The sequence below is a fragment of the Sus scrofa genome, chromosome 1 (genome assembly GCF_000003025.6).
Source record: "Sus scrofa isolate TJ Tabasco breed Duroc chromosome 1, Sscrofa11.1, whole genome shotgun sequence".
NCBI classification, from domain to species: Eukaryota; Metazoa; Chordata; class Mammalia; order Artiodactyla; family Suidae; genus Sus; species Sus scrofa.
In genome coordinates, this window is record NC_010443.5 from 33,350,730 (window position 1) to 33,365,548 (window position 14,819).

Here is a 14,819-nt window from a genome sequence, read left to right on the forward strand (position 1 = left end):
GGGGGGAAAAAAAAAGTGTTCTTCGTGTTTACTTACATGACGCTGCATTTTAGAAAGGTTAACAACAAATCGTTTCATTTGCATCCTATTTCTTAAGGAAAATAAAGGCCATGAAACAGGTCCTTCTTTATGGTCCCACAATGACATAATCAGAGCTACCACCTACACAGCACTTGGTAGGTGCCAGATATTTTTCAAGTGCTCTTATAAAATGTTAACTCATTTAAAAATTTACAAATCTAAGACATAGATAATGCTTTCCCTCCATTTCACAGATGAGGAAATGGAAGTCCAAAAAAGCAGAACTTGACCAAGGGAGTAAGTAGAAGGAGATGGATTTGAGCCTGGTTTCACAGTCCAGCTCCTAAACTTCCCACCATGCTACTTGCTATTTCCTTCATCCATCCTCTACAAACCTATCTGCACTGCCATCCTTCCACTGCTTTTAGCCTCTTAAAAGTGTCAAAGACCAACCTTTCCATTCTTCTTTGGATTACATCACTCCTCACCACCTACGAATCTCATTCATCAGTGCTCTCCTCTCTTTTCCTCTTCTACCTCCGTTCATCCTCGATATTACTCACCCTAAAAAATAAAAATAAAAGCAAAACCAACACAGTCATACTAAGAAGCAAGCCGGCACCAAAACCTATGATGCTTGTATTAGCTTCCAACTACCAGAGCTTTTTCTTTCTAACCTTGTCCACTCATAGTTTCAACTTCGCACCCTCAGTTACTTCTCAGCAATTTCAATCTTGCTTCAAGTAGCCCACTGAAATGTTTGCCAAGTGCATTAGCAACATGGATCCTTCATAGTTTTTTCAAACCCAATGGATCCTTCTTTCAGTTATGTTGTACTTGATACAATTAACCATTCATTCCCTCTTTGTGGTATGCTGTGCTATGATTTTCATTCTACCTCTTGCATCTCTTCTTAGTCTGCTTTGTTAGGAACTCTTTCTATGTGTCATATCTAAACCTGAACTGTCCTGAAAATTTAGACATGTGATTTATTTTCTCCTCACTGTACACACTCTCTCAAATTGACCATTCCCAGTCTTATGGTTTTCAATATTATCTCTCTGGCGATGTCTCCCTATTCGGTTTATATGCCGGCTCCACTGGCATATAAACTTAAACTATCAGAATTGAATTTTTTATTTTCCTGCCAAATCAGAGAACTTCTTCCTTACCCTCTCTCTACACCTAGTAAATTCTATGAGGTCAGAGACCAAAATTGTTTTGATCTTCACTTTATACTTGGAACTTGGCATAGTATATATAACTCAGGGGCTCAGAAAGTATTTAATGAGTGAATGAATGAAGAATGGTTTTTTTTTAATTTGAGATGATAATTCAGAAACCAAACTTATTTACCTATAGACCTATAACTGATTAATAATATATACCCAGAAATAGTGAAAAAAATACATGTAATGAATGATTTTCTAATAAATGAAGAAAAGGATTCCAGATATTTTTCCGTATATAGGTCTTAGAGTTGAAAGGAAACATAGTTCAAATCTCTTGTTTTATAGATGAGGAAACTAATGCAATTTACTTTCCAGTGTGACATCAGTTTTGGCACAGCTGAGGCAGGACTCTACAAACTTAATACCATGCAAAACACTCCAAGATGTTTCAAAATTGTATATAAATTCACTGTACTATATTTGGGTGTGTGTATGTATACATTCATACAATGTATCTACATATATACACTAACATATATCACTAACTGAAAACATCTTAGTTATTCCCTATCCATGCCTCTAACAGAAATCCCAGAGACTAGAAAAGTGCCTGACACATAATGGGTGCTCAACAGAAATCGACGGAGTGATGTGTAGTCTATTAAACTTAGTGATGACTAAATTAAACTCCATATTTTTTGTTTTGAAAACATAGTCACCTATTTTTAAAACAAACAAACAGAAATAGCCCGGAATGCACAGGATGAGAAGTACACATGAGATTTTAGGTTCAATGGAACATTTGGAATTAGGCTTGTTTTTAAAAATCTGGAAGCTGTGGTTCTCCTAAAAAAAGGGGTAACCATTTCCTTCAAGTTTCCCGTCTGTGCCAGGTACGTTACACAACATACCTTCCTTACTTCTGGCAGCCCAGCAAAAGAGATACTACAACAATTTTACACGTCAGGAGAGAGCGACTCCAAAATAATAAGGGATTTATATCAGATGGAATTTAAAGCCAAATCTGAAGCCATGGTATAAGCTTTTCCCCCATGATGAACTATGTTTTCCAAAACAGTGAGAAGAAAGCGTTATTTTCCCAAGGACTAGATTACTGAGTTCAAATTAATTTTGGTTAGCACAGGACAGAAGGAGGAATGGAATTAAGCTAATTTCTTTCTTTAAATATAAAATACATATTAAAAAAACTCATATCAAAAAACTTGGGTTCATAAAATCAAATTCAAACTTACTTTAGTGTTTTGATTCAATTTTATTGAGGATAATTTACATAAAATAAAATGTATCCATCTTAAGTTTACAGTTTTAATGAGTTTGACAATTGCACATACATTTTAGTTATCGCTCATCAAAAAAATATAATATTTCTATCACACATAAAGTTTCATCTTACTTCCCAGCTCCAGGCAACCACTAACATGCTTTCAGTTATTTTAGATTAGTTTTACCTAGTCTAAAATTTCATATAAAAGAAATCATATGATATGTATTTTGTGTTTGGCCTGTTTTCACTCAGCAAAGTGTTTTTATATGTTTTATATGCATATGTATTGCAGTTATAGGTAGTTCATTCCTTCTTACAGGCAGGATCTAATTGTTTGGGGGTTTTGGCCAATCTGTCAATATTTTTCATTGAATTGGTGATGTTTAGGCTCCAATTAATATTTCGTACAATTATTGATGTACTAAATCAATACATCAATCCATCTAAAGGTGGATTTAGAGAGCCAGCTTATTATTGTTTCTGTTTTTTACCACTGTTATTTTGTCCCTCTCTTCCCCCTTTCCTGCCTAATTTTGCATTAGTCCATTATTTTTTCAGTATTCCATTTTATTTTATCTATTGGTTTTTTAGGATACACTTCCTTGTATTTTTTAAGAGATTGATTCTATCTCCTTTCACAGTCTCTCTAAAGTTAATATTATACTAACAATTTCATATAAATATAAAAACATTTCAACAATATAGACTACTTACCCCCCTCATGCCATCCTTATGGTACAGATATTATTATATCTGCATACATGGAAAACATCCCACATGAGAATATTATAATTTTGTTTTTAAAAGTCCTTTTTTTAATTAAAAAATTGTGAAAATAAAATGACAGAACTCTTAGGAGTGAATTAAAATAGAAAAAAAAATCCTTTTTTCTTTCTTCTTTTTTTTTTTTCCTTTTTAGGGCCACACCTGCAGCATGTGGAAGATCCCAGTCTAGGGGTTGAATCACAGCTGCAGTTGCTGGCCCATGCCACAGTCACAGCAATGCCAGATCCTAGCTGGGTATGTGACCTACACTGCAGCTCACAGCAACGCTGGATCCTTAACCCACTGAGCAAGGCCAGGGGTGGGACCCACATCCTCATGGATACTAGTTGGGTTCATTTCCACTGAGCTACAACAAGAACTCCTTAAAGAGTCATGTATTTTAAAACACTAAAGAGGAAAAAAATAGACTCATTTTTATTCAGATATTTATCATTTCTGATGTTGGCTCTTTGATCTGAAATCCAAATTTCCTTCTAGCACTGTTTTCTTCAAGGCTGGAAAATTTCTTTTTTTTTTTTTTTTTTTTTTTTTTGTCTTTTTGCCATTTATTGGGCCGCTCCTCGGCATATGGAGTTCCCGGGCTAGGGGTCTAATTGGAGCTGTAGCTGCCGGCCTACGCCAGAGCCTCAGCAACACGGGATCCGAGCCACGTCTGCAACCTACACCACAGCTCACGGCAACACCGGATCTTTAACCCACTGAGCAAGGTCAGGGATCGAACCTGCAACCTCATGGTTCCTAGTCGGATTCGTTAACCACTGTGCCACGACGGGAACTCCTGGAAAATTTCTTTTGGCATTTTTTGTAGTGCAGGGATGTTGATGACAAATTCTCTTAGTTTTCCTTTACATAAAATGTCTTTATCTTGCCTTAATTCTGAGGGATATTTTGGCTGGATATAAAGCTCTGGGTTGATAAATTTTTTCCTTTCAGCTCTTTGAAGACGTTGCATGTCATTTGGCCTGCACAGTTTCTGATGATATCCACATTCATTCAAATCATTGATACTTTGAATAAGTCAATTTTTTAAATGACTACTCTTTAAGATTAAAAGAAAAAAACCTTTGGTCTTTCTATAGTTTGATTATGATGTGTCTAGACATTGTTTTTCTTTTAATGAAAAAGTTTTAGGGATTCCTGTTGTGGCTAAGAACCCAACTAGTATCCATGAGGATGTAGGTTTGATCCCTGGCCCTGCTCAGTTTAAAGATTTGGCATTGCTGCAAGATGCACTCAGAGTTGGTATTGCTGTGGCTATGGTGTAGGGTGGCGGCTACAGCTCTGATTTGACCCCTAGCTTGGGAACTTCCATGTGCCACAGGTATGGCCCTAACAAGAAAACAAATTAAATTCAATGTTTAAAGGTTACTTTCCATTTGCAGTTATTAAAAAACACTGTTGTGCAATACATCCTTGAGCTTGTCTTACAGCCAATAGTTAGTACCTCCCACTACCTCACCCCTATATTGCCTCCTCTACCCCACTGGCAACCACTAGTTTGTTCTAGTGAGTCCACTTCTTTTTTGTTATATTCACTAGTTGTTGTATTTTTTAGATTCCACATATAAGTGATATAATACAGCACTTGTTTTTCTCTGACTGACTTATTTCACCCAGTATAATGCCCTCCAAGTCCATCCATATTTGCTGCAAATGGTAAAATTTTGTTCTTTTTCATGACTGAACTAGTGTTCCATTGTATACATATGTGCCACATCTTCTTCATCCATTCATCTTTTGATGGACATTTAGGTTGCTTCCATGTCTTGGCAACTGTAAATAATGATGCTATGAACATTGGGGCACATGTATCTTTTCAAATTAGTGTTTTTGGGTTTTTTGGATATATATCCAGGAGTGGAATTGCTGGGTCATATGAGAGTTCTATTTTTAATTTTTGAGAAACGTCCAGCCTGTTTCCATCATGGCTGCACCAATTTCCAGTCCCTCCCACAGTGTGGGAAGGTTCCCTTTTCTCCACATCCTTGCCAACATTTTTAATTTTTATTCTTAGCCATGGTTTCCTTTGAAGTTATGGTATTTGGAGTTCTCAGAACTTCTTGAATCCGTTCATTTATTTCTTTCACAAAATTTAGGAACTTTTTGACAATTATTGCTTCAAATAATTTCTCTGTCCCAATCTTTCTTTCTTATACTTCTTGGATTCCAATTATATGTACATTAGAGTATTTGATATTTTCTCACCGTTTCCTGAGGCTCTCTCTTTTTTACCTTTTTTTTTCTCTTTGTTCTTCGGGTTCAAAAAATTTCTATTGATCTAATTTAAAGTTCACTAGCTCTTTTTTCTTTTTTTCAGGAGTCCTCTATATTCTGCTATTGAGTCTATCCAGTGATATTTTTATTTCTGTTGTATGTTTCAAAAACTATATTTTTTAATTTTTGTAATATATTTCTCTGCTGAAATTTCCTTTATTTCATTCATCTTTACCTCATTTAAAATAGCTATGTAAAGTCATTATCTGGTAACTCTGATACCTTGATAATTTCAGAGTTAGCATCTGTTGATTGTCCTTTCTCTTGAAAATGGGCCATGTTTTCTTAATTACTTCTATGGCAAGTGATTTTGGATTGTATCCTGGAAGCTGTGACTTATATGATGTATATATTTGGGGTTCTATTAATATTCTTTGGAAAATATTGATTGTTTTAAAAGGCGATTAACCCAGTTGGGCTCAGACAGTAATCTTTTTATCTTCTTTGAGTGGTGGTACAAATCTCAAATTATTTCTTTGTGCTTTTACTATGAGGTTTTGAATCTGTTCCATGTCTACATGGTTCTGGGGCTTTGGCAGAGTCTTTGTGTGTGTGTTCGTAAGCAAAATTAGGCAACTCCCTCCTTCTCCAGATCGCTCTTGTTAAAAATTTATCTTTATGCTGTAGCCTGCCTAGGCTACTTTCCTTATTTCCTTTACCAAGAAATATGTCAGGGTTTCTCTGGGAAATCTAGCTACTCACCCTGTTCCATGACTGTGACTCTATCTTGTGAAAGCTGCAAAACAACACCAATAACAATGGCAACAGCAATAGCCATGATAAACTTACCCCCAAAAGCACAATAAATCCCTTACCCTATGCCAGTCACTTCTCTGAGTTTGATTTTTCTCCATAATCTTCCTGTTTGTTTTTTTTAACTCTTCAGAGTTCTCAGATAGTTGTTTTTAATATTTAGTTTATAGTTTATTATTGCTATCATGAGAGGAATGGATTTTTAGGGAGATTATATTGCCCTAGCAGAATTGGAATTGATTTTAATGATGTTTTTTGAAGATCAGAAGGTTTTAATTTTAATGAAGTCTAAATTGTTGTTATTTTTTATTTTGTGGTTAGTGGGGTTTGTGTCTTGTAAATGGTATCTTTGCCTATCCTAAGATCATGAAGACTTCGAGTTACATTTTCCTTCATAAGTTTTATACTTTTGGATTTTCCTATGATCTGTTTCAAATTAATTTGTGTGTGTGTCAGGAGATAAGGATCAAGATTAATTCTCTTTCCACATGGATATTCAATTTTTCTAACACCATTTAGTAGAATACAAATCTCCTTCCGAATTCTATCTTCTGTTCTGCTAAACTATATGTCAACTGTTATATAAATCCTCCCTATTTTGATTAATTTAGTTAATATTAAATCTTGAAACTAGGAAGTAAAAGTCCTCCATTTTTCTTTTTCTTTTTCAAAATTATTTTGGTTATTCTCTGTCCTTTGTACCTTCTTATATTTTTTAGAATTAGCTTATCAAACTCTTTTTTTAAAACTTAGAAATGTTTACTGGGATTATATTAAATCCTTAGGTCAATTTGTGGAGAATTACTATAATAATAATATATAGGTTTTTCAATCCATTAATAAGATTTGTCCTTCCATATGTTTCAGGCTTTAGAATTTCTTTCAGCAATATTTTGCAGATTTTAGTATATAAATTTTGCACACATTTTGTTAAATATATCCCTAAGTATTGTATGTTTTTGTGCTATTTTAAATGTTATTTTAAAAATTGTTTTAAAATTTTTATTGCTATTATAATTTGACTGTTTTGTATATTGACCTTGTATTCCAAAATATAGCTACTTGAACTATAATTTCTAATAACTTTTCTGTAGATTCCCTAAGATTTGCTACATACATGAATATAAAATCATATCCTCTATGAATTAGTTTTATCTCTCTAATCTGTATGCCTTTTTTTCCCCTTCTTATTGCAGTTGCCAAGAGCTACAATACGTTACTGATTAGCAATGGCAAGAGTGCACAGCTTTGCCTTGCCCACAATCTTAGAAGAAAGGCATTCAGTCTTTCAGAATGATATTATTGGATATTAGTTGCAGAGTGCTTATAGAAATTCTTTATTTTTAAGAAGTTCTTATTTCTAATTTGTCAAGTTTTATTTTTACTAATAAAGTGGTGTTAAATTTTGACGAATGCCTTGTGTGCATCTACTGCATGCTTTAAAAATACATTGAAATATAGTCCACTATAACATTGTATAAATTTAAGATGTACAACATGTTGACGTGAAGAACATAATACTGCAAGGTGATCACCACCGTAGTGCTAGCTGACATACTATACGTGTTCCCAATCTATTTAAATGTATAGAGATTTCTTTCATGGTCCATCATATCGTTTATTTTAATTTTTTTTGTACACTGGAAAAGAATGTATATTCTGCCTTTGATATAGTGTCCTGTAAATATCAATTAGATCACATTGGTTGATAGCGATGTTCAGGTCAGCTACATTCCTGCTAGTTTTATCTCTATCTAATCCATCAGTTACTGAGATAGGATATTAAACTGTTCAACGTTCGTGTGTTTTCTATCTATTTACCCTTTTATATATGTCAGCTTTGGCTTTATATATTTTAAGCTTGTTATCCTGTATATACACATTTGAGATTGGTACAAATTTTTGATAACTTGTTCTTTTTATCATTTTGAAATGTCCTTCTATCTCTGGTAATATTCTTTGTTCTGTGATGTATTTTTTTCTGATATTAGTATTGCTTCTCCATCTTTCCTGTAATTACTGTTTGCATGTTTTTTTGTTTTGTTTTTTTGTGTGTGTGTCTTTTTTACTATTTTTTTTGGGCTACTTCCGTGGCATATGGAGGTTCCCAGGCTAGGGGTCCAATCGGAGCTGTAGCCGCCGGCCTATGCCAGAGCCACAGCAACGCGGGATCCAAGCCGCGTCTGCAACCTACACCACAGCTCACAGCAACGCCGGATCGTCAACCCACTGAGCAGGGGCAGGGACCGAACCCGCAACCTCATGGTTCCTAGTCGGATTCGTTAACCGCTGCGCCACGACGGGAACTCCTGCATGTTTTTTTAAAAACCTATCTGTATCTTTATATTTGGAGTGTTTTACTTTACAGATGGCATTTAATTGTCTCTTGCTTTCTAGCCATTCTGACAGTTTCTGCCTTGTAATTGCAGTGCTTAGACCATTTACATTTAATGTGGTCAACACAATGACTCTTTATTCTATAGTATTATTTCTTTTATTTTTGTCCCATCTATTCTTTACTTCCTTTTTTCTTCTTTTCTTGTCATCTTTTGCATTTTCACTGTTCTGCTTTATCCACACCTTTGGTTTATTATTTCTGCCTTTTCATTTCACTGTGTATATTTATTTATTTATTCATTTATTTATTTATTTGTCTGTGCCTGCAGCATGCAGAAGTTCCTGGGCCAGGGATGGAACCTGATCCAAAGCAGTGGCAATGCAAAATCCTTAACTGCTAGACCACCAGCGAACTCTCATTTTACTTTTAAAGTGTTTGTTCTATGAATTACTATATTCATCTTTGTTTTTTTTTTACAATCTTCCTTCAAATAATATACCAAATTACCTTTAATGTAAGAACCTTAAAACAGTACACCGCCCCTTCTGTACTTTTTATTATTACTTTCATACATTTAACTTTTGCTTATTAGAAATGTCATAATACATTATTATTATTTTTGCTGTAACTTTATCATTTAAAAACATTAAACACAAGATGAGTTCCCGTTGCGGCTCAGTGCATTCCCAACTAGTATCCATGAGGATACACGTTCGATCCCTGGCCTTGCTCAGTGGATTAGGATCTGATATCACCACAAACTGCAGCATAGGTCACAGATACAGCTTGGATCTGGCATTCCCATGGCTGTGGCGTAAGCTGGCAGCTGCAGCTCTGATCTGATCCCTAGCCTGGGAACTTCCATATGCCACAGGTGCAGCCCTAAAAAGACAAAAAAAAAAATTAAACATGAGAAAAGGTCTCATATTTACTGGCATATTTTAAATTTCTATTGCTCTTCATTCCTTTTTATATGCATATGTTTCCATTGCTATTCGGTATTTTTGCTAGACATACAATTATAAGTGGTTAGCTATTCATCAATCTCCTGTTTTCTTAGCTGTCCTTTTCTGAAACCCTTTGTCCATTTAAAAAAATTGAGCTTATTATTTTTTATTATTACTTGTAAAAGTTATTTATAGATGCTGAGTACCAATCTTTCATATGCTTTGCAAATATTTCCCTCCAATTTGTAGCTTGCCTATTTATTTTAACAATGTCTTTTGATAAACAGTAATTTTTGATTTGGTTACTTTTTCTTTTTCTCTCTCTTTTTTTTTTTTTCCCTGTCTTTTTGTCTTTTCCAGGGCCATACCCACAGCATATGGAGATTCCCAGGCTAGGGGTCTAATCACAGCTGTTGCTGCTGGCCTACACCACAGCCACAGCAACGTGGGATCTGAGCCATGTCTGCGACCTACACCACAGCTCACCGCAACACCAGATCCTTAACCCACTGAGAGAGGTCAGGGATGGAACACGCAACCTCACGGTTTCTAGTCAGATTCATTAACCACTGAACCACGACAGGAACTCCACTTTTTTCTTTTATGCTTATTGCTTCCTATGACCTAAGAAAATTTTATATACCACCAAATCACAAAGATATTGTTCTATGTTTTCCTCTAAAAGCATTTTTGGGTTTAATTTTTATATGCAGGTCTATGATCTATCTTGATTTAATTTTTGTATATGGTGTGAGATAGGTGCTTGTTTATACTTATATTTTTAATTTCTAGAAATTCTATTTGGTCCTTTTCTGAATCTTCTTTATTGATATCTTCAAGCCTTTTAAAAATTTCTTTAACTGTAGGGAGTAGTGTTATTTTATATCGTACCCGGTAATTCTAATGGCTGAAGTCTTAGCGCATCTGTTTCTGTTGTTTGTTTTTTCTGTTGGCTCTCAGTCATAGAGCTTCATTCCTTTATTTTTCTCTTTATTATTTAATGTGTCCTGAACATGCTATTTGCACAATCCTTTGTGGAAATAATCTGAGACGTGATAAAGGTACCTTCTTGCAGGGGATTTACATTTACTTCCATCAGACACTTGGGGGCACTGCCAGACTAGGGCTGTATTCAACCACTTCGAGTAATTTGAATTTGAGCTTTAATTCCACTTCGGAGTTCTGTTTTGTTTTAATTTCTCATTCACCCTTACCTTGATGGTGTAGCCCACTGGAGTGGCAGCTTATTGTGGGCAGAAGGCCTACCTTGGACGAGCTGTAGGTGTGGATTTCCTTTTCCCCCACTCTATGAGTTGTCAAACTAAGTTTCTACCTGCCAAGAGTCAGAAAAAACCCTGAAGGCCAAGGTTCTTCTGAGTTAATTGAATTAATCTTGGTTCTTATTTTCTTTCAGTTTGGGCCTGGACATTTTTATTGTTTCGTCGTGTCTTCTATCCTTACAGGAAGCTATTTTTTACATTTTACCCAGGATCTTTAGTTATTTCCATCAAGAGGTGATCTGGGCTCATCTGAATAGCACATTCCGCGATTGCTATCGGACAAAAGTTTTTCTCCCAAATGATTAACCACTTAGTCAACAGCATTTGTTGAAAAATGCATCCTTTCCACACAGGTTTCAAATGTCACATTTATGTTTTACTCAACAAATACACTGGTCTTTTTCTGGCCCTTTTCTCTGTTACACTTGTTTCTCATTATTCCCACTGGAGATCATGACAAGAAGTCTTCTGATCTCAAAGTCCTTCTTTAGCCTTATTTAACTAATAGACTAGATTTTTCAGGTGATAGAGAAGTACTTGCCTCAAATGCTGCCCTAAAACACTCTCAGATATTCTCCATGGGAATGCAAAAAATCACAGACTTTACAGAGGAAAATTTGGGTACATCTAAAAAGACCAAAAAAACCCATAAAGCCCAATTTATGCATTTACACTTTGATGCAGAAATGCCACTCCTAGGATTTTACCCCAAAGTCATACCTCAGAAAAATAAAAAAATTACACACACAATATCATTTGTTACAACATTGTCTGTAATTGGAAAATACTGAAATGACCTAAATGATCATACATGGAAAACTGGTTGAAAAAACTATCATACATCCACACAAAGGTCAGTGGTGAAGCTGAGGAAGATCCCTATGAACCCATATAAATTTCTATGAAACACTGTGACAAATACGAAGTGCAAAAGAGTTTGTATGGTATACTACCTTTTGTATAGGAAGATAAACAAGAACATAAACACATATCTGCTTATTTTTGCAAAGAGAAACACTGAAAGATAAGCCATAAACTTATAAAATTGGTTTTCTTTAGAAGTTGATGAGAACAGGGTAAATACTCAAAACATAAAATTAAACTTAAAGGGACAAAAAAGTAAATCACTAACTAGCATATAAACTAATTGCTAGAAACAAATAAACCTACATGTAAGTCAAATTAATAAAATAATCACATGAAAAAAACCCATAATTCAAAAAACTCTGAACACAGTACTCTCCATCTTCAGTAGGACAGAGTCTATTGAAAAAAGAACTGTAAAGAATTTTTGACTTTATTTGGTAATTAGTCTGTTGCTGTTAGTAACATTAATCTGTCAATTATAAAACTATATGTATCTATTTATAGGATAGAACGAATGAGTAAAGATATTGATTTTGTTGGGTACCAGGGTTCTCACTGTGGGAGAAGTAGATACAAAAAAACGATACTGGGGAAGGGGAGAAAGGTACATAGTCCCAGAGTATTTCCCCAAAGATTACTTATTAAGAACGAAGGGGAGGAATAATAACTTTATACGGAGAAACTGACAGACACCACTTTAGGAGATCAAAGTCCACATCAATATTGGGAGAAACTGATATCATGTGCCTTATGATACAAAGCATTGGAAAGACCATAACATAATTTCTGTGATATTTGTCAAGAATGCCTAACCTGCATCTAATAATAAGGAAGCATCGCATACACTTAAATTAAGGAACAGTGCATAAAACTACCACGTACTCTTCAAGAATATCAATGCTGTGAAATATACAGAGATAAGAGCCTACTTCAGATTAAAGAAGACGAAAGAGACATGATAACTAAAGGCAGTTCATGATCCTATGCCAGATCCTGGGTAAGGGAAAAAAATTGGGACTCTTTAAATATTGCCTATATCCTACATAGCAAAATTTGTTCCTGTTAAATGTTCTCCATTTTACAAATGTGCTATACCATGACCATAGAAGATACTGTTCTTGTTTATAAGTGACGCAGATTGAAATATTTAGGGGTAAAGGTATATGATGTCTGCATGGTACTCTCAAATGGTTCCAATGATAATAAAAAATTGTGTATATTCATATAATGTATACATAAACACACATACAGACACATGTGGAAAGAGTGGGTGTGCTAAAGCAGATGTGGGAAGATGTTAACAATGATGAAGCTGAGGTTTTTAACAGGTCAGCCATAAGAATCTGAGACTCTGGCATGGCAATCAGATTGGAGCCTAGAATCTTTAGTTTACGAAGAAAACGCCTTACTTTGTCAGCATACCCTCTGGGGGATGAGCATGTAGAAGCCAGAAGAGGCAGACCTCTGGCTGGTGTATAAAAACATGGCACAGATATATTTTAGGAGATTGGTCAAACAGGGCTTATGGTCAGGAAGAAACATATTAAATCTTCAAGGAGATATAATTTCAAATTCATCAAATGGGCAATCACTTAAAATCTTCCAATTCAAAGAGCTGAGGAAATGAAAACTCTCATAAAATGGAGAATTGGTATAATCATTTTGGAAATTAAAATGGTTATGTATCATATATATCATTCTGAGTCCACACAGGATACAGAAATCCACACAGTTATTTGAACAGAGGAAGTTTAATATAAAGAGTTGTTACTCTAATCCTCTGTTAGAATTAATAAGGGGCTAATAGGAAGAAGTGATCTCTAAAGAATACAGGGGGAGAGGAGTTCCCGTCGTGGTGCAGTGGTTAACGAATCCGACTAGGAACCATGAGGTTGCGGGTTCAGTCCCTGGCCTTGCTCAGTGGGTTACGGATCCAGCGCTGCCGTGGGCTGGGGTGTAGGTCGCAGACGTGGCTTGGATCCAGCGTTGCTGTGGCTCTGGCGTAGGCCGGTGGCTACAGCTCCGATTTGACCCCTAGCCCGGGAACCTCCATATGCCGTGGGAGCGGCCCAAGAAATGGCAAAAAGACAAAAAAAAAAAAAAAAAAAAAAAAGAATACAGGGGAGAGCAGAGGTAAGGAGCAGCTGCTACCAATGGGGCTGAACAGATGCCCAAGGAAGAGCTGGCAGCCCTCAAAGCTGAGCTCTAAATGCTGGGGAGGGCTCAGCATGGCTGACTGGATAGAGAGAATTCATGGGATGCCACACCAGTAGAACTTTCTGGAAACTCGCCCCCTGGAAATTGCTGGAAATCTACCCTTGAGAGTGCTGAGGAAAGCTGTTCACAGGAGCCAGTCTTACCAGAGGCAATCTGCAGCAAAACCACCTGAGGGCGCTTCCAGGGGCAGCTGCTGGCCTCTAGGTGTGGCAGGTTGACAGGCACTGCCTGTCTGGTGATGGAGAGAGAAGCCATGCTTGCTGCAGAAGCCAAGCTCTGGAGAAGCTGCCAGTGCTCAGGAGACTGGCCCACCAGAACCAGGAAGCAAAACCCTTTCCTCCTGCATTGCCTCTCCATCGCCCTCCTCTGACATAACTTAACATTGCACCAGCTGGCAAAGGAAAAGTATTTAAAGGGCCTGGCTCCATTTTCAGGGAGCTGGCAAAAAGGATGAATTTGGAATTAACATGATAATAAATAATCTGACAAAAGTTATACCTAAAAAAGTTTCTGATGTGTGTATCATACATTTGGGAACAATTCTGCAGAAGGAATTGTCTCATCTGCTTCCTGGGTCTCATTTGCCAGAACTATGGAGCAGTTTCTTTGGGGCGCCACCATTGGAGAAACTGGCATCCTGAATCCCTAGGTCTCTTCACTCAAAAGCCAAATTCCTGGGGAAGGATGGTCTAGCTTGGGCCCCATGCCTACCCTTTGGTCAGGGTATCATGATATTCATAGCTGCACAAAAATTACAGTAAATGCGGACAAGAGCAGTTTTCCCCACCTGCTCCCCCCAAACAGAGAGGTAGTAATGGAAAAGTGTGATAGATGCCAGGGAGTGAAAACTAACAGGTGACTTCTAGAGCAGAAGCTGGA

General features: G+C 36.3%; 1 long non-coding RNA gene across 1 annotated transcript in view; it reads right to left on the reverse strand.

Annotated features, from left to right (window-relative positions):
• Positions 210–14,819, reverse strand: part of LOC110260143 — a 58,115-nt gene continuing 43,505 nt past the window's right edge. Inside the window, exon 3 of the long non-coding RNA XR_002342995.1 lies at positions 210–585. This is a non-coding gene — a long non-coding RNA (uncharacterized LOC110260143). The remainder of the gene's footprint in view (positions 586–14,819) is intronic.